This window comes from Triticum urartu, chromosome 1A (genome assembly GCF_056163025.1).
Source record: "Triticum urartu cultivar PI428250 chromosome 1A, HENAU_Tu73, whole genome shotgun sequence".
NCBI classification, from domain to species: Eukaryota; Viridiplantae; Streptophyta; class Magnoliopsida; order Poales; family Poaceae; genus Triticum; species Triticum urartu.
In genome coordinates this window covers 528,500,563-528,523,893 of record NC_141873.1, presented here as the reverse complement: position 1 = coordinate 528,523,893, position 23,331 = coordinate 528,500,563, and the positions used below count along the sequence as shown (strand labels likewise).

At 42.6% G+C, this 23,331-nt stretch overlaps 3 pseudogenes; 2 read left to right on the top strand and 1 right to left on the bottom strand.

The window, feature by feature from the left end:
* Positions 1–13,811, top strand: part of LOC147992243 (uncharacterized) — a 32,916-nt pseudogene extending 19,105 nt beyond the window's left edge.
* Positions 1–17,587, top strand: part of LOC147992242 (ricin B-like lectin R40G3 pseudogene) — a 72,661-nt pseudogene extending 55,074 nt beyond the window's left edge.
* Positions 17,588–21,095: 3,508 nt separating this feature from the next.
* On the bottom strand, positions 21,096–22,786 carry LOC125525654 (anthocyanidin 5,3-O-glucosyltransferase pseudogene; annotated as a pseudogene).
* Positions 22,787–23,331: the final 545 nt, after the last annotated feature.

Here is a 23,331-nt window from a genome sequence, read left to right as displayed (position 1 = left end):
GGTATTAGAGAGGCTAGCAAAGCTGGAAGGGTGAGAGTGCGGATAATCCATGGACTCAACATTAGTCATAAAGAACTCATATACTTATTGCAAAAATCTAGAAGTTATCAAGGCAAAGTATTACGTGCATGCTCCTAGGGGGATAGATTGGTAGGAAAGGACCATCGCTCGTCCCCGACCGCCACTCATAAGGAAGACAATCAATAAATAAATCATGCTCCGACTTCATCACATAATGGTTCACCATACGTGCATGCTACGGGAATCACAAACTTTAACACAAGTATTCTTTAAATTCACAACTACTCAACTAGCATGACTTTAATATTATCACCTCCATATCTCAAAACAATTATCATGCTTCAATCTTTTCTTAGTATTCAACACACTCAAAAGAAAGTTTCAAAATCTTGAATACCAAGCATATTATTATTAAGCAAATTACCATGCTATTAAGAGACTCTCAAAATAATTTAAGTGAAGCATGAGAGATCAATAGTTTCTTTAAAAAAAATCCACCACCGTGCTCTAAAAGATCTAAGTGAAGCACATAGAGCAAAATTATAACGCTCAAAAGATATAAGTAAAGCACATAGAGTAAAACTACTTAGCTCAAAAGATATAAGTGAAGCACATAGAGCAAAACTACATAGCTCAAAAGATATAAGTGAAGCACATAGAGCAAAACTACTTAGCTCAAAAGATGTAAGTGAAGCACATAGAGTATTCTATCAAATTTTAATTCATGTATGGCTCTCTCAAAAGCTGTGTACAGCAAGGATGATTGTGGCATACTAATACATAAGGACACAAATAATACAAGACGCTCCAAGCAAAACACATATCATGTTGGTGAATAAAAATATAGCTCCAAGTAAATTACCGATGGAAGTGGACGAAAGAGGGGATGCCTTCCGGGGCATCCCCAAGCTTTGACTTTTTGGTGTCCTTGGATTATCTTGGGGGTGCCATGGGCATCATCAAGCTTAGGCTCTTGCCACTCCTTGTTCCATAATCCATCAAAAGAATTCACCCAAAACTTGAAAACTTCACAACACAAAACTCAAAATAGAAAACTCGTGAGCTCCGTTAGCGAAAGAAAACAAAAGACCACTTCAAGGTACTGTAATTAACTCATTATTTATTTATATTGGTGTTAAACCTACTGTATTCCAACTTCTCTATGGATTATAAACTATTTTACTAGCCATAGATTCATCAAAATAAGCAAACAACACACGAAAAACAGAATCTGTCAAAAACCGAACAGTCTGTAGTAAGCTGTAGCTAGTGCAAGATCTGGAACCCCCAAAATTCTAAAATAAATTGATGGACGTGAGGACTTTATCTAGTAATCATCTGCAAAAATAATTAACTAATTAGCACTCTTCAAATAAAAATGAAAGCAGTTCTTGTGAGCGCTAAAGTTTCTGTTTTTTACAGCAAGTTCAACAAGACTTTCCCCAAGTCTTCCCAACGGTTCTACTTGGCACAAACACTAATTAAACACAAAAAACACAACCAAAACAGAGGATAAATAATTTATTTATTACTAAACAGGAGAAAAAAGCAAGGAATACAAATAAAATTGGGTTGCCTCCCAACAAGCGCTATCGTTTAACGCCCCTAGTTAGGCATAAAAGTGAGGATAGATCTAAGTATTGCCATCTTTGGTAGGCAATCCATAAGTGGCTCTCATGATAGTTTCATATGGCAATTTTATTTTCTTTCTTGGAAAGTGTTCCATGCCCTTTTTAATGGAAATTTGAAATCTAATATTCCCTTCCTTCATATCAATAATCGCACCAACCGTTCTAAGGAAAGGTCTACCAAGAATAATAGGGCAAGAAGGATTGCAATCTATATCAAGAACAATGAAATCTACGGGCACATAATTCCTATTTGCAACAATAAGAACATCATTAATCCTTCCATAGGTTTCTTAATAGTGGAATCCGCAAGATGCAAGTTTAGAGAGCAATCATCAAAATCGCGGAAATCTAGTTAATCACACAAAGTCTAGGAAATAGTAGAGACACTAGCACCCAAATCACACAAAGTATAAAACTCATGATCTTTAATTTTAATTTTAATAGTTGGTTCCCACTCATCATAGAGTTTTCTAGGGATAGAAACTTTTAACTCAAGTTTTTCTTCATAAGATTGCATCAAGGCATCAAAAATATGTTCGGTGAAGGCTTTATTTTGACTATAAGCATGTGGAGAATTTAGCACGGATTGCAACAAGGAAATACAATCAATTAAAGAGCAACTTTCATAATTAAATTCCTTGAAATCCAATATAGTGGGTTTAGCAACATCTAGATTTTTATTTCTTTCAATCCCACTTTCATCAATTTCATCATTAAGATCTAAATACTCTGAATTTTTAGAACGCCTTCTAGGTAAAGGAAGATCATATTCAGTTTCATCAAGATTCATATTGCAAAACAAAGATTTAATAGGGGACACATCAATAACTTTTAGATCTTCATCTTGATTTTCATAGGAATTCAGTTTAGCGGCCATATTATTGACTAAGGTGGCTTGCATATCCAAAATTTCAGTAGTCATCTTTTCTAGACAAGCAATTTGGGATCTTATACCCTCAAGTTCTTTAGACATATCATCAAGCTCTTTATTCATATAACTCATAAAACTTTTTTGTTCCTTAAGCTCGTTTCTAAACAAATTATTATGCTCAAATTGCAAAACCATAAACTTCCTAACGTTGGATTCGATCTCCTCTAACCTTTTAAGGTGAAGATCACCAAATCTCGGTTGAGCCATCGCGATAGACAAGCAAACTAACACACGAGCAAACAAGAGCAAACAGGCAAAAGAGGCAAATAGAGAGGGAGGATAGAGAGAGAGGGCGAATAAAACGGCAAGGGTGAAGTGGGGAGAGGAAAACGACAGGCAAATGGCAAATAATGTAATGCGAGATATAGGGATTGTGATGGGTACTTGGTGTGTTGACTTTTTGCGTAGACTCCCGGCAACGGCGCCAGAAATCCTTCTTGCTATGTCTTGAGCTTGCGTTGGTTTTCCCCGAAGAGGAAGGGATGATGCAGCAGAGTAGCATAAGTATTTCCCTCAGTTTTTGAGAACCAAGGTATCAATCCAGTAGGAGGCCACGCTCAAGTCCCTCGTACCTGCACAAAATGATAGCTACTCGCAACCAACGCGATTAGGGGTTGTCAATCCCTTCACGACCACTTACGAGAGTGAGATCTGATAGATATAATATTTTTGGTATAAAGATGCAAAGTAAAAAGTAAAAGCAAAGTAAAAAAAGCAAAGCAAGATTAAAGTGATGGAGATTGATATGATGAGAATAGACCCCGGGGCCATAGGTTTCACTAGTGGCTTCTCTCAAGAGCATAAGTATTCTATGGTGGGTGAACAAATTACTGTTGAGCAATTGACAGAATTGAGCATAATTATGAGAATATCTAGGAATGATCATGTATATAGGCATCACATCCGTGACAAGTAGATCGAAACGATTCTGCATCTACTACTATTACTCCACTCATCGACCGCTATCCAGCATGCATCTAGAGCATTAAGTTAAAAACAGAGTAACGCCTTAAGCAAGATGACATGATGTGGAGAGATAAATTCATGCAATATGAAATAAACCCCATCTTGTTATCCTCGATGGCAACGATGCAATACGTGCCTTGCTGCCCCTTCTGTCACTGGGTAAGGACACCGCAAGATCGAACCCAAAGCTAAGCACTTCTCACATGGCAAGAACTACCAATCTAGTTGGCCAAACCAAATGGATAATTCGAAGAGACTTGCAAAGATAACCAATCATACATAAAAAAATTCAGAGAAGATTCAAATATTATTCATAGATAGACTTGATCATAAACCCAAAATTCATCGGTCTCAACAAACACACCGCAAAAAGAAGATTACATCGAATAGATCTCCACAATAGAGGAGGAGAACTTTGTATTGAGATCCAAAAAGAGAAAAGAAGCCACCTAGCTACTAACTATGGACCCGAAGGTCTGAGGTAAACTACTCACACTTCATCGGAGGGGCTAGGATGATGTAGAAGCCCTCTGTGATGACGGCCCTCTTCCGGCGGAGCTCCGGAACAGGCCCCAAGATGGGATCTCGTGGATACAGAAAGTTGCGGCGGTGGAATTAGGTTTTTGGCTCCTGTTCTGATCGTTTGGGGGTACGTGTGTATATATAGGAGGAAGGAGTACGTCGGTGGAGCACCGAGGGGCCCATGAGGCAGGGGGCACGCCCTAGGAGGGGCGCCCCCACCCTCGTGACCTCCTCTTTGAATCCTTGGAGTAGGGTCCAAGTCTCCTGGATCACGTTCGGTGAGAAAATCACGTTCCCGAAGATTTTATTCTGTTTGGACTACGTTTGCTATTTTGTTTCTCCGAAACACTGAAATAGGCAAAAAAGGGCAATTCTGGGTTGGGCCTCCGGTTAATAGGTTAGTCCCAAAAATAATATAAAAGTGGAAAATAAAGCCCAATATAGTCCAAAACAGTAGATAATATAGCATGGAGCAATCAAAAATTATAGATACGTTGGAGACGTATCAGGCATCCCCAAGCTTAACTCCTGCTCGTCCTCGAGTAGGTAATGATAAAAAGACAATTTTTGATGCGGAGTGCTACTTGGCATAATTTCAATGCAAATCTTCTTAATTGTGGTATGAATATTCAGATTAGAAAGATTCAAGACAAAAGTTTATATTGACATAAAAATAATAATACTTCAAGCATACTAACAAAGCAATTATGTCTTCTCAAAATAACATGGCCAAAGAAAGTTATCCCTACAAAATCATATAGTCTGGCTATGCTCTATCTTCACCACACAAAGTATTTAAATCATGCACAACCCCGATGAAAAGCCAAGCAATTGTTTCATACTCTAACTTTTTCAAAAAAAAATTCAATCTTCACGCAATACATGAGCGTGAGCCATGGATATAGCACTATAGGTGGAATAGAATGGTGGTTGTGGAGAAGACAAAAAAGGAGAAGATAGTCTCACATCAACTAGGCGTATCAACGGGCTATGGAGATGCCCATCAATAGATATCAATGTGAGTGAGTAGGGATTGCCATGCAACGGATGCACTAGAGCTATAAATGTACGAAATCTCAACAAAAGAAACTAAGTGGGTGTGCATCCAACTTGCTTGCTCACGAAGACCTAGGGCAATTTTGAGGAAGTCCATTATTGGAATATACAAGCCAAGTTCTATAATGTAAAATTCCCACTAGTATATGAAAGTAACAACATATGAGACTCTCTATATGAAGAACATGGTGCTACTTTGAAGCACAATATATGAGACTCGCTATATCATGGTGCTACTTTGAAGCACAAGTGTGGAAAAAAGATAGTAGCATTGCCCCTTTTTATTTATTTTCTTTTTTGGGGCCTTCTTTTTTTATGTGGCCTTTCTTTTTTGGGGACAATGCTCTATTGAAGGATGATCATCACACTTTTATTTATTTACAACTCAATGATTACAACTCGATTCTAAAACAAAGTATGACTCTATATGGATGCCTCCGGCGGTGTACCGGGATATGCAATGAATCAAGAGTGACAAGTATGAAAAAAAATTATGAACGGTGGCTTTGCCACAAATACTATGTCAACTACATGATCATGCTAAGAAATATGACAATGATGAATGTGTCATGATGAACTAGATGGTGGAAAGTTGCCTGGCAATATATCTCGGAATGGCTATGGAAATGCCATAATAGGTAGGTATGGTCGCTGTTTTGAGGAAGGTATATGGTAGGTGTATGATACCGGCGAAAGGTGCGCGGTATTAGAGAGGCTAGCAAAGGTGGAAGGGTGAGAGTGCGTATAATCCATGGACTCAACATTAGTCATAAAGAACTCATATACTTATTCCAAAAATCTAGAAGTTATCAAGGCAAAGTATTACGCGCATGCTCCTAGGGGGATAGATTGGTAGGAAAAGACCATCGCTCGTCCCCGACCGCCACTCATAAGGAAGACAATCACTAAATAAATCATGCTCCGACTTCATCACATAATGGTTTACCATACGTGCATGCTACGGGAATCACAAACTTTAACACAAGTATTCTTTAAATTCACAACTACTCAACTAGCATGACTTTAATATTATCACCTCCATATCTCAAAACAATTATCATGCTTCAATCTTTTCTTAGTATTCAACACACTCAAAAGAAAGTTTCACAAATCTTGAATACCAAGCATATTATTATTAAGCAAATTACCATGCTATTAAGAGACTCTCAAAATAATTTAAGTGAAGCATGAGGGATCAATAGTTTCTTTAAAACAAATCCACCACCGTGCTCTAAAAGATCTAAGTGAAGCACATAGAGCAAAATTATAACGCTCAAAAGATATAAGTAAAGCACATAGAGAAAAACTACATAGCTCAAAAGATATAAGTGAAGCACATAGAGAAAAACTACATAGCTCAAAAGATATAAGTGAAGCACATAGAGCAAAACTACTTAGCTCAAAAGATATAAGTGAAGCACATAGAGTATTCTATCAAATTTTAATTCATGTATGGCTCTCTCAAAAGCTGTGTACAGAAAGTATGATTGTGGCATACTAAGACACAAGAACACAAATAATAAAATACGCTCCAAGCAAAACACATATCATGTTGGTGAATAAAAATATAGCTCCAAGTAAATTACCGATGGAAGTGGACGAAAGAGGGGATGCCTTCCGGAGCATCCCCAAGCTTTGACTTTTTGGTGTCCTTGTATTATCTTGGGGGTGCCATGGGCATCCCCAAGCTTAGTCTCTTGCCACTCCTTGTTCCATAATCCATCAAAAGAATTCACCCAAAACTTGAAAACTTCACAACACAAAACTCAAAATAGAAAACTCGTGAGCTCCGTTAGCGAAAGAAAACAAAAGACCACTTCAAGGTACTGTAATGAACTCATTATTTATTTATATTGGTGTTAAACCTAATGTATTCCAACTTCTCTATGGATAATAAACTATTTTACTAGCCATAGATTCATCAAAATAAGCAAACAACACACGAAAAACAGAATCTGTCAAAAAACCGAACAGTCTGTAGTAATCTGTAGCTAGCGCAAGATCTGGAACCCCAAAAATTCTAAAATAAATTTCTGGACGTGAGGAATTTATCTATTAATCATCTTCAAAAATAATTAACTAAATAGCACTCTTAAAATAAAAATTACAGCAGTTCTCGTGAGCGCTAAAGTTTCTGTTTTTTACAGAAAGTTCAACAAGACTTTCCCCAAGTCTTCCCAACGGTTCTACTTGGCACAAACACTAATTAAACACAAAAAACACATCCAAAACAGAGGCTAAATAATTTATTTATTACTAAACAGGAGCAAAAAGCAAGGAATAAAAATAAAATTGGGTTGCCTCCCAACAAGTGCTATCGTTTAACGCCCCTAGCTAGGCATAAAAGCGAGGATAGATCTAAGTATTGCCATCTTTGGTAGGCAATCCATAAGTGGCTCTCATGATAGTTTCATATGGCAATTTTATTTTCTTTATTGGAAAGTGTTCCATGCCCTTTTTTAATGGAAATTTGAAATCTAATATTCCCTTCCTTCATATCAATAATCACACCAACCGTTCTAAGGAAAGGTCAACCAAGAATAATACGGCAAGAAGGATTGCAATCTATATCAAGAACAATGAAATATACAGGCACATAATTCCTATTTGCAACAATAAGAACATCATTAATCCTTCCCATAGGTTTCTTAATAGTGGAATCCTCAAGATGCAAGTTTAGAGAGCAATCATCAAAATCGCGGAAATCTAGTAAATCACACAGAGTCTTGGGAATAGTAGAGACACTAGCACCCAAATCACACAAAGCATAAAAGTCATGATCTTTAATTTTAATTTTAATAGTTGGTTCCCACTCATCAAAGAGTTTTCTAGGGATAGAAACTTTCAACTCAAGTTATTCTTCATAAGATTGCATCAAGGCATCAAAAATATGTTCGGTGAAGGCTTTATTTTGACTATAAGCATGTGGAGAATTTAGCACGGATTGCAACAAGGAAATACAATCAATTAAAGAGCAACTTTCATAATTAAATTCCTTGAAATCCAATATAGTGGGTTTAGCAACATCTAGATTTTTATTTCTTTCAATCCCACTTTCATCAATATCATCATTAAGATCTAAATACTCCGAATTTTTAGAACGCCTTCTAGGTAAAGGAAGATCATATTCAGTTTCATCAAGATTCATATTGCAAAACAAAGATTTAATAGGGGACACATCAATAACTTTTAGATCTTCATCTTGATTTTCATAGGAATTCGGTTTAGCGGCCATCTTATTGACTAAGGTGGCTTGCATATCCGAAATTTCAGCAGTCATCTTTTCTAGACGAGCAATTTGGGATCTTATACCCTCAAATACTTTAGACATATCATCAAGATCTTTATTCATATTAGTCATAAAACTTTTTTGTTCCTTAAGCTCGTTTCTAAAGAAATTATTATGCTCAAATTGCAAAACCATAAACTTCCTAACGTTGGTTTCGATCTCCTCTAAACTTTTAAGGTAAAGATCACCAAATCTCGGCTGAGCCATTGCGACAAACAAGCAAACTAACACACGAGCAAACAAGAGCAAACGGGCAAAAGAGGAAAATAGAGAGGGAGGATAGAGAGAGAGAGAGAGAGAGAGAGAGGGCGAATAAAATGGCAAGGGTGAAGTGGGGAGAGGAAAACGATAGGCAAATGGCAAATAATGTAATGCGAGATATAGGGATTGTGATGGGTACTTGGTGTGTTGACTTTTTGCGTAGACTCCCCGGCAACGGCGCCAGAAATCCTTCTTGCTATGTCTTGAGCTTGCGTTGGTTTTCCCCGAAGAGGAAGGGATGATGCAGCAGAGTAGCATAAGTATTTCCCTCAGTTTTTGAGAACCAAGGTATCAATCCAGTAGGAGGCCACACTCAAGTCCCTCGTACCTGCACAAAACGATAGCTACTCGCAACCAACGCGATTAGGGGTTGCCAATCCCTTCACGACCACTTACGAGAGTGAGATCTGATAGATATAATATTTTTGGTATAAAGATGCAAAGTAAAAAAGTAAAAGCAAAGTAAAAAAGCAAAGCAAGATTAAAGTGATGGAGATTGATATGATGAGAATAGACCCGGGGGCCATAGGTTTCACTAGTGGCTTCTCTCAAGAGCATAAGTATTCTACGGTGGGTGAACAAATTACTGTTGAGCAATTGACAAAATTGAGCATAGTTATGAGAATATCTAGGCATGATCATGTATATAGGCATCACGTCCGTGACAAGTAGATCGAAACGATTCTGCATCTACTACTATTACTCCACTCATCGACCGCTATCCAGCATGCATCTAGAGTATTAAGTTAAAAACAGAGTAACGCCTTAAGCAAGATGACATGATGTAGAGAGATAAATTCATGCAATATGAAATAAACCCCATCTTGTCATCCTTGATGGCAACGATACAATACGTGCCTTGCTGCCCCTTCTGTCACTGGGTAAGGACACCGCAAGATCGAACCCAAAGCTAAGCACTTCTCCCATGGCAAGAACTACCAATCTAGTTGGCCAAACCAAACGGATAATTTGAAGAGACTTGCAAAGATAACCAATCATACATAAAAGAATTCAGAGAAGATTCAAATATTATTCATAGATAGACTTGATCATAAACCCACAATTAATCGGTCTCAACAAACACACCGCAAAAAGAAGATTACATTGAATAGATCTCCACAAGAGAGGGGGAGAACTTTGTATTGAGATCCAAAAAGAGAGAAGAAGCCATCTAGCTAGTAACTATGGACCCGAAGGTCTGAGGTAAACTACTCGCACTTCATCGGAGGGGCTAGGATGATGTAGAAGCCCTCCGTGATGAGGGCCCTCTTCCGGCGGAGCTCCGGAACAGGCCCCAAGATGGGATCTCGTGGATACAGAAAGTTGCGGCGGTGGAATTAGGTTTTTGGCTCCTGTTCTGATCGTTTGGGGGTACGTGTATATATATAGGAGGAAGGAGTATGTCGGTGGAGCACCGAGGGGCCCACGAGGCAGGGGGCGCGCCCTAGGGGGGCGCCCCCCACCCTCGTGACCTCCTCTTTGAATCCTTGGTGTAGGGTCCAAGTCTCCTGGATCACGTTCGGTGAGAAAATCACGTTCCCAAAGATTTTATTCCATTTGATATTCTGTTTCTCCGAAACACTGAAATAGTCAAAAAACAGCAATTCTGGGTTGGGCCTCCGATTAATAGGTTAGTCCCAAAAATAATATAAAAGTGGAAAATAAAGCCCAATATAGTCCAAAACAGTAGATAATATAGCATGGAGCAATCAAAAATTATAGATACGTTGGAGACGTATCAGGGGCCGCCTGCTGGAGTCCGGAACCACTGGAGGTTCCGGCGCGGCATTCGGCTGGGGGCTGAACTTGGAACCCTTGGGAGTCTTCATCCCTTCGCTCCTGGAGTCCAGAAGGTCGCCTTGAGGCGCCTCTGGGACTATCTCCCCCCGGCTCGGTGCCCCTTGAGACAATACCTTGCCATTGTCCGTAGGGCAACGGGAGGAGGCGGTTGGAAGTGTATCACTATTCATGTCCGACGAGTCTAAGGAACCGTCCGACGAAGATACGTCGATACGGGCTCAGGGCAGACTGCATAATCGTATTCGATGTTAGGAGAAGCAGTGCAACAAAGGTATGCTATGAGTTACTCTGGTATCCGAATACTTACGACTTCGCCAGGGGCTTGGCCCTGAGCAGCCACTCGTCTTCGCCGTCAGCGGCGGTGGTGGAACAGTCTGGAAGGAGAGTCCTTCCCTTCTTGGACCCTTCGGCCTCCCCGGTTGGGGCGGCCTTCCTTTTCTTGTCTCCCCCGGCTGGAGGGGAGAATCTTCATCTTCATCCTCCTCGTTTTCACGGGAGGAGTGTGCCTCGGAGTTATCAGATGATGAGTCCGGTACCACCTGGCGCCGGGAACTCTTTCGGGTTCCCTTGGCCTTCTTCTTCTTGGTCTTCTCCGGCACCTCATAAGGAGCCGGAGTCCGCATCTTCGTCGGGAGAGCGTCTACAGGGTCTCCGAGCAGAGGGGCCGGACAGTTAATCTGCTCTGATGTCTCCACCCAGTCCTATCAAAGGCATGGGAGCTCAGACCCCGCACATGGTTAAGCTAGGGGAAATAAATACCCTATGCACAGAGCTTACCGGATTCGCAGGGCGCTTCGCGCTTAGCCCGCGGTCCTCGGTAAGAGAAGGGGGGACCTCGGCGCCCATGAAAAGCACCTTCCAGACGTCCTTATGCGTCATGTCGAAGAGCTCGTGTAGAGTCTGGTGCTGGGCCGGGTCAAACTCCCATAAGTTGAAAGCCCGTTGTTGACACGGGAGGATCCGGCGGAAGAGCATGACCTGGACGATGTTGACAAGCTTAAGTTTCTTGCTTGTCATGTTCCGGATACACTTCTGGAGTCCGTCCAGCTCTACCGATGAGCCCCAGGGCAGGCCCTTCTCCTTCCAGGAAGTGAGCCGCGTGGGGATTCTGGATCGAAACTCAGGGGCCGCCACCCAGTTGGTGTCGCGCGGCTCGGTGATGTAGAACCACCCCGATTGCCACCCCTTTATGGTCTCCACGAAGGAGCCCTCGAGCCATGTAACGTTGGGCATTTTTCCCACCATGGCTCCGCCGCATTCCGCTTGTTGGCCGCCAACCACCTTCGGCTTGATATTGAAGGTCTTCAGCCATAGGCCGAAGTGGGGTCGGATGCGGAGAAAGGCCCCGCACACGACAATGAACACCAAGATGTTGAGGATGAAATTCGGGGCCAGATCATGAAAGTCCAGCCCGTAATAGAACATAAGGCCGCGGACGAATGGATGGAGGGCAAACCCCAGTCCTCGGACGAAGTGGGGGAGGAAACCCACCCTTTCGTGAGGTTCCGGTGTAGGGACGATCTGCCCCGCGGCTGGCAGCCGGTGCACGATATCCGCGGCTAAGTATCCGGCCCCACGTAGTTTTTTATGTGTCCCTTCGTGACGGAGGAGACCATCCACTTGCCTCCCGCTCCGGACATGTTTGGAGAGAGTTGAGAAGAAGGATGTGGACTTGGGCGCTGGAGCTCGAGTGCGCGAGAATGGATGAGCAAGGAGGAAGAAGGCGTGGGTAGAAAAAGGTGAGACCTTATCCCTTTATAAGGGCAGACAAAACTATGCGCCCCCACAAGCCTGGTAAAACTCGCTTATCCCCCCAAGCGCTGTAATTGATGGCGCGGTTGGGTTACCCACGTTTGTATTGATGAGAATCCCGTGATAAGGGGAACACGATCTCTGCTTTGACAAGACGTGTTAAGAAACCGCCTCGCGTTATGTGCGGGGCTGGTTAAAGAAAAAACGGTTCAGATGATTACCGGGACGTGGCGTGATGTCATGCTACCGAAACGTGTCAGCAGATTAGATTTGTGGAAATATTATTCTCTCTACGGTGGAATTTATTTTGCAGGGTCGGAGACTGTCCTTGTATTCAAACTCTTCCGTGGTGTATTCGGAGGAGGAACCCGCCTTGCAATGTCGAAGACAACACTGCGCACCAGACTCATCGTCATTGAAGCCTGGTTCAAGGGCTACTGAGGGATTCCTGGATTAGGGGGTCTTCGAACAGCCGGACTATATCCTTTGGCCGGACTGTTGGACTATGAAGATACAAGATTGAAGACTTCGTCCCATGTCCGGATGGGACTCTACTTGGCGTGGAAGGCAAGCTAGGCAATACGGATATGTATATCTCCTCCTTTGTAACCGACCTTGTGTAACCCTAGCCCCCTTTGGTGTCTATATAAACCGGAGGGTTTTAGTCTGTAGGACAATATACAATCATACCATAGACTAGCTTCTAGGGTTTGGCCTCTCTGATCTCCTGGTAGATCAACTCTTGTACTACTCATATTATCAAGAATAATCAAGCAGGACGTAGGGTTTTGCCTCCATCAAGAGGACCCAAACCTGGGTAAAACATCGTGTCCCATGCCTCCTGTTACCATCCGCCTTAGACGCACAGTTCGGGACCCCCTACCCGAGATCCGCCGGTTTTGACACCGACAGATGACGTAGAAAAAGAACATTATGACAAATTAAAAAAGATTGTTTCCAGTAACAGAAAAATGAGAGGTGAGATGCCGGCCTTTGGTGCTGGGGAAAAAATCCATCTTGAGTGGGGGAACCAAAGTGAAGAAAAAAAATGAGAGGCCTATTTTGGAATGTGAGAGGAATTGGGCAAGATATTAAAAGAAATTTTATTAGAGATACCATCCTCGAGAAACAACTGGATTTTGTTGGACTCTGGGAAAGTACTAAAAGTGACTTTACAAAAAATGAGTTAGACAACCTTGCTGGAGGAAAAAATTTCCTCTGGGAATGGATTGCCCCTAGAGGTAAATCTGGTGGAATCTTAGTAGGAATCAATAATGATAGTTTTGATGTGATACAGGTAGAAAAGGAGTTTATTTTGTTAAAATTCATTTGTTTGACAAAGTAGCTAAATTTAGGTGGAATCTAGTTACAGTTTATGGTGATGCTCAAAAATATGGGAAAGCAGCCTTCTTGGTTGAACTCTCTAGATTCTATCAAGATAATCCACAGCCTTGTGTGATTGGGGGTGACTTTAATCATATCAGGAACAGTTCAAAAAAGAACAAACCTGGAGGACCGGATCATTATAACTTTGTCTTTAATGCTATTATTGAACATGCTAGGTTTAGAGACCTTCCTTTGAATGGGAGGAAGTACACCTGGACAAATAATTTTCCTGAGCCCACATATGAGAAACTTGACAGAATTTTAATCTGCCCAGATTGGGAGGACAAATACCCCTGGCCATGGTGAATGCCATGGAAAGGGAAATATCTGACCACACCCCCTTGTTGTTAGACACTGGAAATCACAAAAAAGCCAGCCTATTTTCAGATTCAAAAATGCCTGGATGTTCATGGAAGGGTTTAAGGAATTTGTGGAAAAAATTGGAATATTAATTGTAAAGTATCTAGCTTAGACATTTGGCAAAAAAAATGAGAAACATTAGACAGGAAATCAGAGGATGGATTATCAATGCAAATGCTGCTTACAGAAATAGGAAAAAAGAACTACTGGAGTTATTAGATGAGATAGATAAAAAGCTGAGACTAATGGTCTTAGTGCACAAGATGGAGAGATTCAGAAAAATTGGAGGAAAGAACTGAAGGACATCTTTAAGATGGAGGAAATTAAATGGCTGCAAAGATATAAAGATAGACAGATAAAGGAGGGCGATTCTAATACTAGGTACTACCATGCCAAAGTTAATGGCGGAAGAAGAAAAAATAGGATAACTACTCTAGAACATGAGGGGGAGCTCACTGAGGGAGATACCAAACTCATGGAACATATAACCAACTATTACAAAAACCTATTTGGTCAAGCTGATAAGTCCAACATTAACTTGGACATACAAAACCCTGAAGGTATCTCCCCATAGGAAGAATCTGATTTGATTAAACATTTTAGTTTGGAAGAAATCAGAGATGTGGTTTTCAATATGGAGAAAAACAAAAGTCCAGGTCTTGATGGATTTGCTGTAGATTTTTACCAACATTTTTGGGAGCTGCTTAAGACAGACTTAAAATCTATCTTAGATGATTTTCATAGTGGCAAAGTTGACTTGAACAGATTGAATTATGGGATAATCACCCTAGTCCCAAAGGTTAAAGATGTTAGACAAATTCAAAAGTTTAGGCCAATTTGCCTCTTGAATGTCAGTTTCAAGATTATCACTAAAGTGCTAATGGGCAGATTGAGCAAGGTAGTTAACCCAATTATTTCTCCAATTCAAACTGCCTTTGTGATAGGTAGATATATTATGGAGGGTGTTGTGATACTACATGAGGCTCTTAATTCTATTCACACTAAAAAACAAAGTGATATGCTATTCAAAGTTGATTTTGAAAAAGCATATGAAAAAATCAAATGGCCTTTTGTCCATAAGATGCTTAAATTGAAAAAATTCCCTGATAAATGGTGTGACTGGGTGATGCACACTATGAGGGGCGGGCATGTTGGAGTCAAGGTGAATGATGACATAGGCCCTTACTTCAAAACCTTTAAGGGGCTTAGACAGGGTGATTCTTTATCTCCCCTGCTTTGTGATCTTGTAGTTGATGCCCTTGCCATTATTTTAGATAAAGCTAGAACGGAAGGGTTTGTGAAAGGGGTACTCACTGATTGCCATGAAAATGGGGTCAATATGCTGCAATATGCGGATGACACTATTTTCTTGATTCAAGATGATGAAAATTCTGCTAGGAATCTGAAATTTATTTTAACTGGTTTTGAACAGATGTCTGGCCTGACAATAAATTTCCATAAAAGTGAAATATTCTTGTTTGGGGAGGCTAGAGAGAGAAAAGATTTGTATCAGGAAATTTTCACCTGCATTCTAGGGGAGACACCCCTGAAATATCTTGGCCTACCTGTGTCCAATAAAAGAATCAGAAATAAAATGTGGAAAAATATAGCTGAGAAAATTAAGAAAAGATGTGCCTGTTGGCAGGGTAGACTACTAAATATTGCAGGTAGAGTCACTTTGGTGCGGTCCTGCTTATCCAATATTCCTATATACATGATGTCCTTTTATCTTTTACTAGATGGAATTAGAAAAAAAAGTAGACTTTTATAGAGCCAGGATGATATGGCAATCAGAAGAAGATAAGAAGAAGTACCACCTGGTGAACTGGAAAACTTGCTGTCTTCCAAAACAGCAAGGGGGTCTGGGGATTACCAACATTGAAATGTTTAACATTGCTTTATTAGCTAAGTGGCTGTGGAAAATAGAGAACGATGAGGGATTTTGGTAGGGGATTATTAAACAAAAATATGTTGGGGACAATTGTCTCTCTAGAATCAAACACAAAAGTGGGGATTCCCAGTTTTGGTCTAACATCTTGAAAGTTAGGAAATACTTCTACCCACATATTAAGAAAAAATTGGGGGATGGAAAAAATACCAGGTTTTGGGAAGATTGGTGGGTAGGGGATAAACCTCTTAAAGAGGCTTACCCCTCTCTGTTCTTCATTAGTAATGATCATGGGATAACAGTTAGAGATGCTATTGATAAAGGCTGGAGTGGTTTTACTTTCAGGAGATCACTTTATGTAGATACCAAGCAACTTTGGAATAGCATGAGAGTGAGATGTGAGGAAGTTCTGATGCATGGGGGAAGAGATAAACCTTTGTGGATGCTGACCACTGACAGAAAATTTTCTGTCAAGTCTCTATACAAATATTTGATTAAAACTGATGTGGGGTTTCCTAGAAAATTTTTGTGGAAAATTAAAGTTCGTGCTAAAATTAGATTCTTCCTATGGCTTATGGCTAGAAAAAGTGTACTTACTAGAGATAACTTGTTAAGAAGAGGCTGGAAAGGGGATAAACATTGCGTGTTCTGTGGCAAGGATGAAACAATTGATCACTTGTTTTTCTCTTTCTCGGTATCCAGAATTATCTGGGCATTAGTAAGATGTGCGTTTGATTTAAAATGTACTCCTAGAGATCTTAACGATTGTCTTGGAAACTGGCTAAAAAAATTCCAGAAAGATAGCAAGAAGCTTATATTGGTTGGCATCTCAGCGCTGTTATGGGCGATTTGGAGATGCAGCAATGATATTGTATTTGATAGAAAAAAGATATCTGGCCCAATGGGAATTGTGAAAATGTTGTGTGGATGGATTGTTGGGAGGAAAGGGACCCAGAGGAAAAAATGTTGATGCTAGGACCCAGAGGAAAAAATGTTGATGCTGGGAGCAAAACTCATCGTGCAAGTAGCAAATGATGTCTACAAGGCTGCACAAGGTTGGCGTTTCGGAGTTCTTCGAATTCAGCAGTGACAAGGAATGAAGATCTTCTTCTTTTGGTGTTCCGGCGAAGTGAAGTGAAAGAATTGCACATGCGGCTCATCCTTTGAGGACTGTCTCCAGGGTTTTATTTCCTTTTGTAGTTCCTGCTTGGCCTTGTTTCACTTTAAGACTCCTTCTGGTATGTAATAGGGCTAGCTTAAATTGTGCGGGTTAAAAACATATCAGCTGTTTGCTTGCTGGTTTCTTTAATGGAAATTGGAGAGGAAACCCTCTTTTGTTCAAAAATAATTAGCCGGTCAATGCACGTACTTACCACCTTTGCGATTCCCATGCTCGCATCACATGATGTGGCCTATGATTGACATCTGGGTGACTGTAGGTGAAGCTTGTGGGCTACAACCCGGAGTACATGGATGAGTCGGTGCTGTGGACGGAGAGCAGGGACGTGGACAAGGGCTTCCGTTGCATCCGCATGGTGAACAACATCTACCTCAACTTCAACGTGCTCCACGACGACAAGGACCACGGCGGCGTCCAGGACGGCACCGAGGTCGTGCTCTGGGAGTGGTGCAAGGGCGACAACCAGCGCTGGAAGACCGTCCCATGGTGTAAGCCATACTACTCTCTATCTTCAGGGCATTCACTCACCCTTGACCGTACTTAACCTGTCCACTGATCACCATAGGTTGCTCCTTTCTCATGCAGAGAGTGTGTGCCTTCTTCATGCTGTGTCCGTTGTTCGTGTTCAAGTCGAGAGAATAAACTAGGACCGAATCACTGACACGACGATCTCAGTCAGTGTGCCGCTTGATCGAGACCGGATCGCCTCTTTATCATTTGAGTGCCGTCTGGATCGCTGCCTTGATCCATGCGCATGTGTCTTCTCCCGTGTGTCTATGTGATTATCCTTTTCCTTCCACTCGTCACGAGTGTGTGTGTTTATTGTAAACCGTGGTTTATTTACCTATATTGTCCGTGTCAAGAATTGATCTTGGCCAACATCGATGCGTTGTTGTTGTCTTGACATGGTCACACGAACACATTTTCAACTAATCCTTCGACGAGTAGATGTGCACATTCCCGAGAAAAAGAGTGGATGTGCACATATTGGCAAGTCAGTTCTATCATGGCAGGCCTATCAACCAAGCCCCGCCAACAGTCGAGACTACGCAACACTTTAACAGTCAAAGAAGTGGTTGGTTCACTTCACAAAAGCTTGCATGTTGGTTGTATTTGAAAAACGCGCAGCATTGACCTGCTCAGTCCAGCTGGCTCCACTTGAATGCTTCTGATTGGCCGAGGACTAAATGTTTAGCCACAATGAAAGTAACTTCAGCAGTAACATCGCGTCCAACTCAGCAAATTTGCTTATGTGGCAATGAGTTAATGGGGAGAGAGATAGTTTCAGTAACTTAGCTAGTTACTGTAACATCACATGTTCCAATGCAATATGAGTCTATAGCCTAATAAATGAAGCTTTGCATGTTACCACACTTATGTTACTACTCACTATGAAGATAGTAATATAGTCTAGGGATATGTGTATGTTACTAGTGTATGTTACTCTCCATTGTGACTAGTCAAGACAAGTTCTAGTACCAAATAGTTGCCTTTTACAAGTTGTAGGATTAAACCATCACATTCAGGACAAGTTCTAGGACCTGCAATGCTATTAACTGCTTCTGAGACAACACGCTACGACGCGACTAGGACCAAAATGCTCCAATGACTATGTCAAAAGGGTAATGACACACCGTGTCACCGCCGCCGAGTCCCGCAAAGGACATGGGGTTTCACCCAACGAACCATCAAGGGAAGTCCAAGAAAAAATATAGTGGCTTGTTTGACTCTAGTTTCAAACAATAATAAATTGTACAGTGTTTTTCTATGTCTATCCAAAAAACACAATGCTTTCATGTGAAAATTTTCTTGATACCTCGTATATCTCTCGTCCTGTCATTTATGATCTTTTTAGGGCTCTTATCATTTACGATTAAGAACACACAGCATGGATTATTCTCTCTCTCTCTCTCTCTCACCTAGTTGGTTCTTTCATAAATATCTAATGAATTGGTATATGCAAATTAAGGAAAACTCTTTGTTGTTATTCATTCATGTTAATTCCAAGTTTACGCTAATGTTGACCGAAGAATAATGTTATTTGAGAAAGTCCAGGAGTGACATTTGTGTAGTAGTATTAGCTGTGATTATTCTTTTTTCAACAGTATTTGTTTAGGCGTTTGACTTTTGATATGCTATTATAGGTTTATGACTCACTTGTTTATATGGGATCTCAAGTTGATTTCTGAAAAGCTCGGCCGAAAACATGACTATCAAACACATAGGAACAATCAGACTGTATATGATATTTATAAGCGATGTATAACTTTTACTGTGATTTTGCCGTATTGAAAAACTATGGCGAAAAATTGCAGTGCGCATTTCAGATAGCAAGTATATAAAGAGGGAAATATTTCTGAAACTTTTAGTTTGCAGGATTTGAAAGTGCAAAAGAAAATAGCATAGGATTGTGGCGCCATGCCTATCTGAATCCTATAGCATTGATCCCTAAAAAAAGAATCCTATAGCATTGAACTTGCACCCCAATTTATTTACTTGCAATAGAGGATTATTAATTTTGAGAATCAAGTGCAAAACTATCTTCAGAAAGACTATGGCCGGATTCAATCATACAAAATCAAATGGTTTCATTCCTGGCTTTTGTTGGCGGCGAAGCGATGGAAGCTCCGCGTCCCGATGGTTTCGTCCCTGCTGATGTCGAACTCAGCTTGGTGTTGGAGCATCGGTGACAATTGTGGATCACATTGCACTATTCTTCTCATGTCGAGAGTCTTTTTTTGCAAAGTGCTTTTAATTGAGTTGTAATTTGGCTTATAGTTCGGATCCTTTGTCAGTTGTACTGCAATGCAATATCTATAAAGCTGTTGTGGGTCCTTCGTGACTCGTCTCTTGTTAAAAAAATCATACCCATACAGATTCAACAATGTTACACACTAATTCCAATAGTATGCCTTTTAAAGCCATTGCATATTAAACAATGGTTGCACATTAACTTTGTTACACGGTAATATCATGATTGATTGATTTTTCATAATAAGTATTTTGGGAATCTAGTAGGAAGAAAACGTCCCTCCCTGGTGTTCCCGGGGCTCATTCGAGCTAACGGCGCCACTTGAGAGTGTTCTCTCAAAAACCCATTCCAAGGATTGTTTCAAGAATTGCCATGTTGAGCCATGCTATAGCAAAAACATTATCACACTATAACAGAGAATATCGTCGTGCATTTCAAAGATTTGACATGTTGTAGCAGAGAGATCTAGCAGGCTAAGAAAAGGGGGAAGTTGCCCACATGTTTAGAAATTGCCATGCTGTTGTAGGGAGAATTGACATGCTACACAAAAGTTGTCATATATGCTTCTAATAATTGTCATGCTACATCATAGGGGAGTGTCATCCTACACACGAGTCATTCGCTTGAGATGGTGTACGGGAGATAATGAATCTCATCTCCAAGGCCGGAGCAAGATGCACCATGTAGGGACAATTGACATGCTAGGCACAAAAGTTGTCATATATGCGTCCAATAATTGTCATGCTACATCATAGGGGAGTGTCATCCTACACACGAGTCATTCGCTTGAGATGGTGTATGGGAGAGAATATTTGTGTTGCTCCCTCGGCAGGGTGCATGGGAACGATGGTATGCCCATAGGGATTGCGATGTATCATTTCTTTAATATCCGGGCTTCAGAACGAACGCCCCATAGATCGTTTCTATAAAAAAAACAATTCCCACGGACCGTTGGCTCAATAATATGATTTCTAATATGAACCACAGATGGAATCATGTACTATAAATTTCCAAATTCTTACAAAATATTATATAACAGATAGATATTTCCAACCGTTTCCAGACATTTTTTTTTTCCTATGGATGTGCTATAATATTTTTGCACGACATAATGATTTTTTTCCAATAAATGAAATTTGCAGCTCTCCTCCTAACATTTGAAAAACATTCGCTAACTTAATCGTTGTTGGAGTTTTAAGAAGAAAACCCCGATGAAAACAATCCGGACCAATAGACCATCATTCTGAGACATATATACACAACAGGGATCTCCAACCACGCAAAAAAGAAACCAGGAATCTCCACATAAAATCGGACGGTAGAGAAATCGCCCATTGAACTTCATTTTCATATGCATTGGCCTCAGCGAATGCGATTATCATCTGTATGCGCGCTCTGGTACGAGATGCATCAAGAAGCATGTACTGTATGCATGCCAAGTCCACGCTCACTCTCACCGATCACCGCGAGTCTGAGGCTGCCGGCTGTCGACGTCGGCCAAGAACCTGGCAATCGCCGCGCGCGACGAGCCGCCGTCGCTCCAGGCCGTGGCCGCGCCTTCCTTGTGTGCCGCGGCCCTCGCCCGGAGCTCCATGCCATCCTCGGAGTCCATGACCAGCCTCACCTTGCCCTCCACCTCGGCTGCCTCGACCAGCCCCCGCTCCCACCCGACCATCTCCGCGGCGACTCCCATCTCCCCCACCATGCGCAGCGTGTTCATCTTCTGCTCCGCGTACAGCGGCCAGCACAGCATCGGCACGCCGGCCGTCACGCCCTCCAGCACGGAGTTCCACCCGCAGTGCGTCACGAACGCGCCGGTGGCTCTGTGGCGGAGCACCTCTGCCTGCGGCGCCCACTGCTTGACGGCGCGGCCGCGGCCTCTGGTGCGGGCCAGGAACCCGTTCGGCAAGAGAGCGTCGAGGTCCTGGTCGTCGTTGAAAGGATTTCCCACGACCCACAGGAACCGGTGGCCGGAGTTCTCCAGGCCGACGGCGATCTCCTTGAGCTGCTCCGCCGAGTGGCTTCCCCCGCTGCCGAAGCAGAGGAACACGACGCTGCCGTCCGGCTGCCCGTCTAGCCACGTGAGGCACTCATGCCGGTCTTTCGCCTCGCTTCCGACGCCCCCGACTAATGGCCCGACGCAGTACACCGGTGGCATGATCCGTCCCGGGAGACACCGGGGGTCGCCAAGTGCCGCCACCACCCCAGCATCCAGCGTCTCGAACGTGTTCACCAGGATGCCATCGCCCTCCGGGATCCCGTACAGCGCGGTCACCGCCGCCTTGTACGTGTCGCTCTCAGGGTCCTCGAGCAATTCGCCGAGCAGGTGGGAGGCAGGCATGGGCGGAAGGCCGAATAACTCGAGCGGCGCGTCGCCTAGCTCCTGGAACCTCGTCCGCACCTCCGCGAGGACGGACGGAAGCTGGACGAAGGCGGCGAGCGCGGCCGCGCCGGAGGTGAACATGACGTAACCTGGGATCCCGAGCCGCTTGGCGACGCCGAGCGCCCCGACGGACAGCGAGTCGACGACCACGGCGTGGACGCCGCCTGCAAAGGAGCGGAGGAAGTCGCGGAGGCGGTCGTTGTGGCGGCCGACGATGTCGAGGTACCTCGGGATGAACGGCGCGTCGGGGGTCAGCGTGGGCGCGTCCTCGAAGGGCGGGAGCGTGCGGAATCGGAGGGACGGCATGGAGGCGACCGCGCGGGCGACGACGGCGCGGAAGGCGGGGTCCCCGTTGACGGCGGGGTCGATGAGCGCGACGGAGACGGCGTAGCCGTGGTCCAGGAGGGCGCCGGCGAGGTGCACCATGGGGACGAAGTGGCTCACGGTGAGGCCGGGGTACAGGATCACGGTGTTCGCCATGGACCTGCTGTCGTTGACGCGGGAAGGATAGACTTGTGACGCCAATGCCGTTGCAGTGGTTTTCACGGGTTCACCTAATATTGTCTCGTAGTAGTTCAGTGATGGAGCAATAATGACATGCTCGCGCAAAAAAAGAAAAAATAAGAGCAACTCCAAGCCGCCGGCCTATAGTGACGCACTTTTTGTTCACTTTTCGTCTAGATGGACACATGCTTTGTTCACTTTTCATCCGTTTGGCTCGGCCTAACAGATATGTGTGTCCGCTTTTTGATTTAGGTTGGTAGGTGCGTCCAACAAAAGGGCGGAAGACATACTCCCTTCGTCTAGTGTGTAAGTCACCTTATCAAAACTAAATAGTCCCAAAACACTTAGACGTGGTGCATTAACTTTCACCTCGTTTTTTTGTTTTTTGACATATCAAGCAATAAGAGATGTGGGACGTGCAAGTTTGTAATGACTTGAGACTACCAAACACGACATGCAGTGGTTAGTTCACTGCACATGTTATTAATTAGCAAATAAACATTAAGTTATCTCGTTTTCCCTCCTCCTTGGTCATGGTGCACAACCTAGGCTGGTCATAGTGGGGAGTAATTTAGACTAGTAACATGCATATGTTACTAGTCTATGTTACTATCTCTATAGTGCATAGTATCATAGATTAGTATTATAG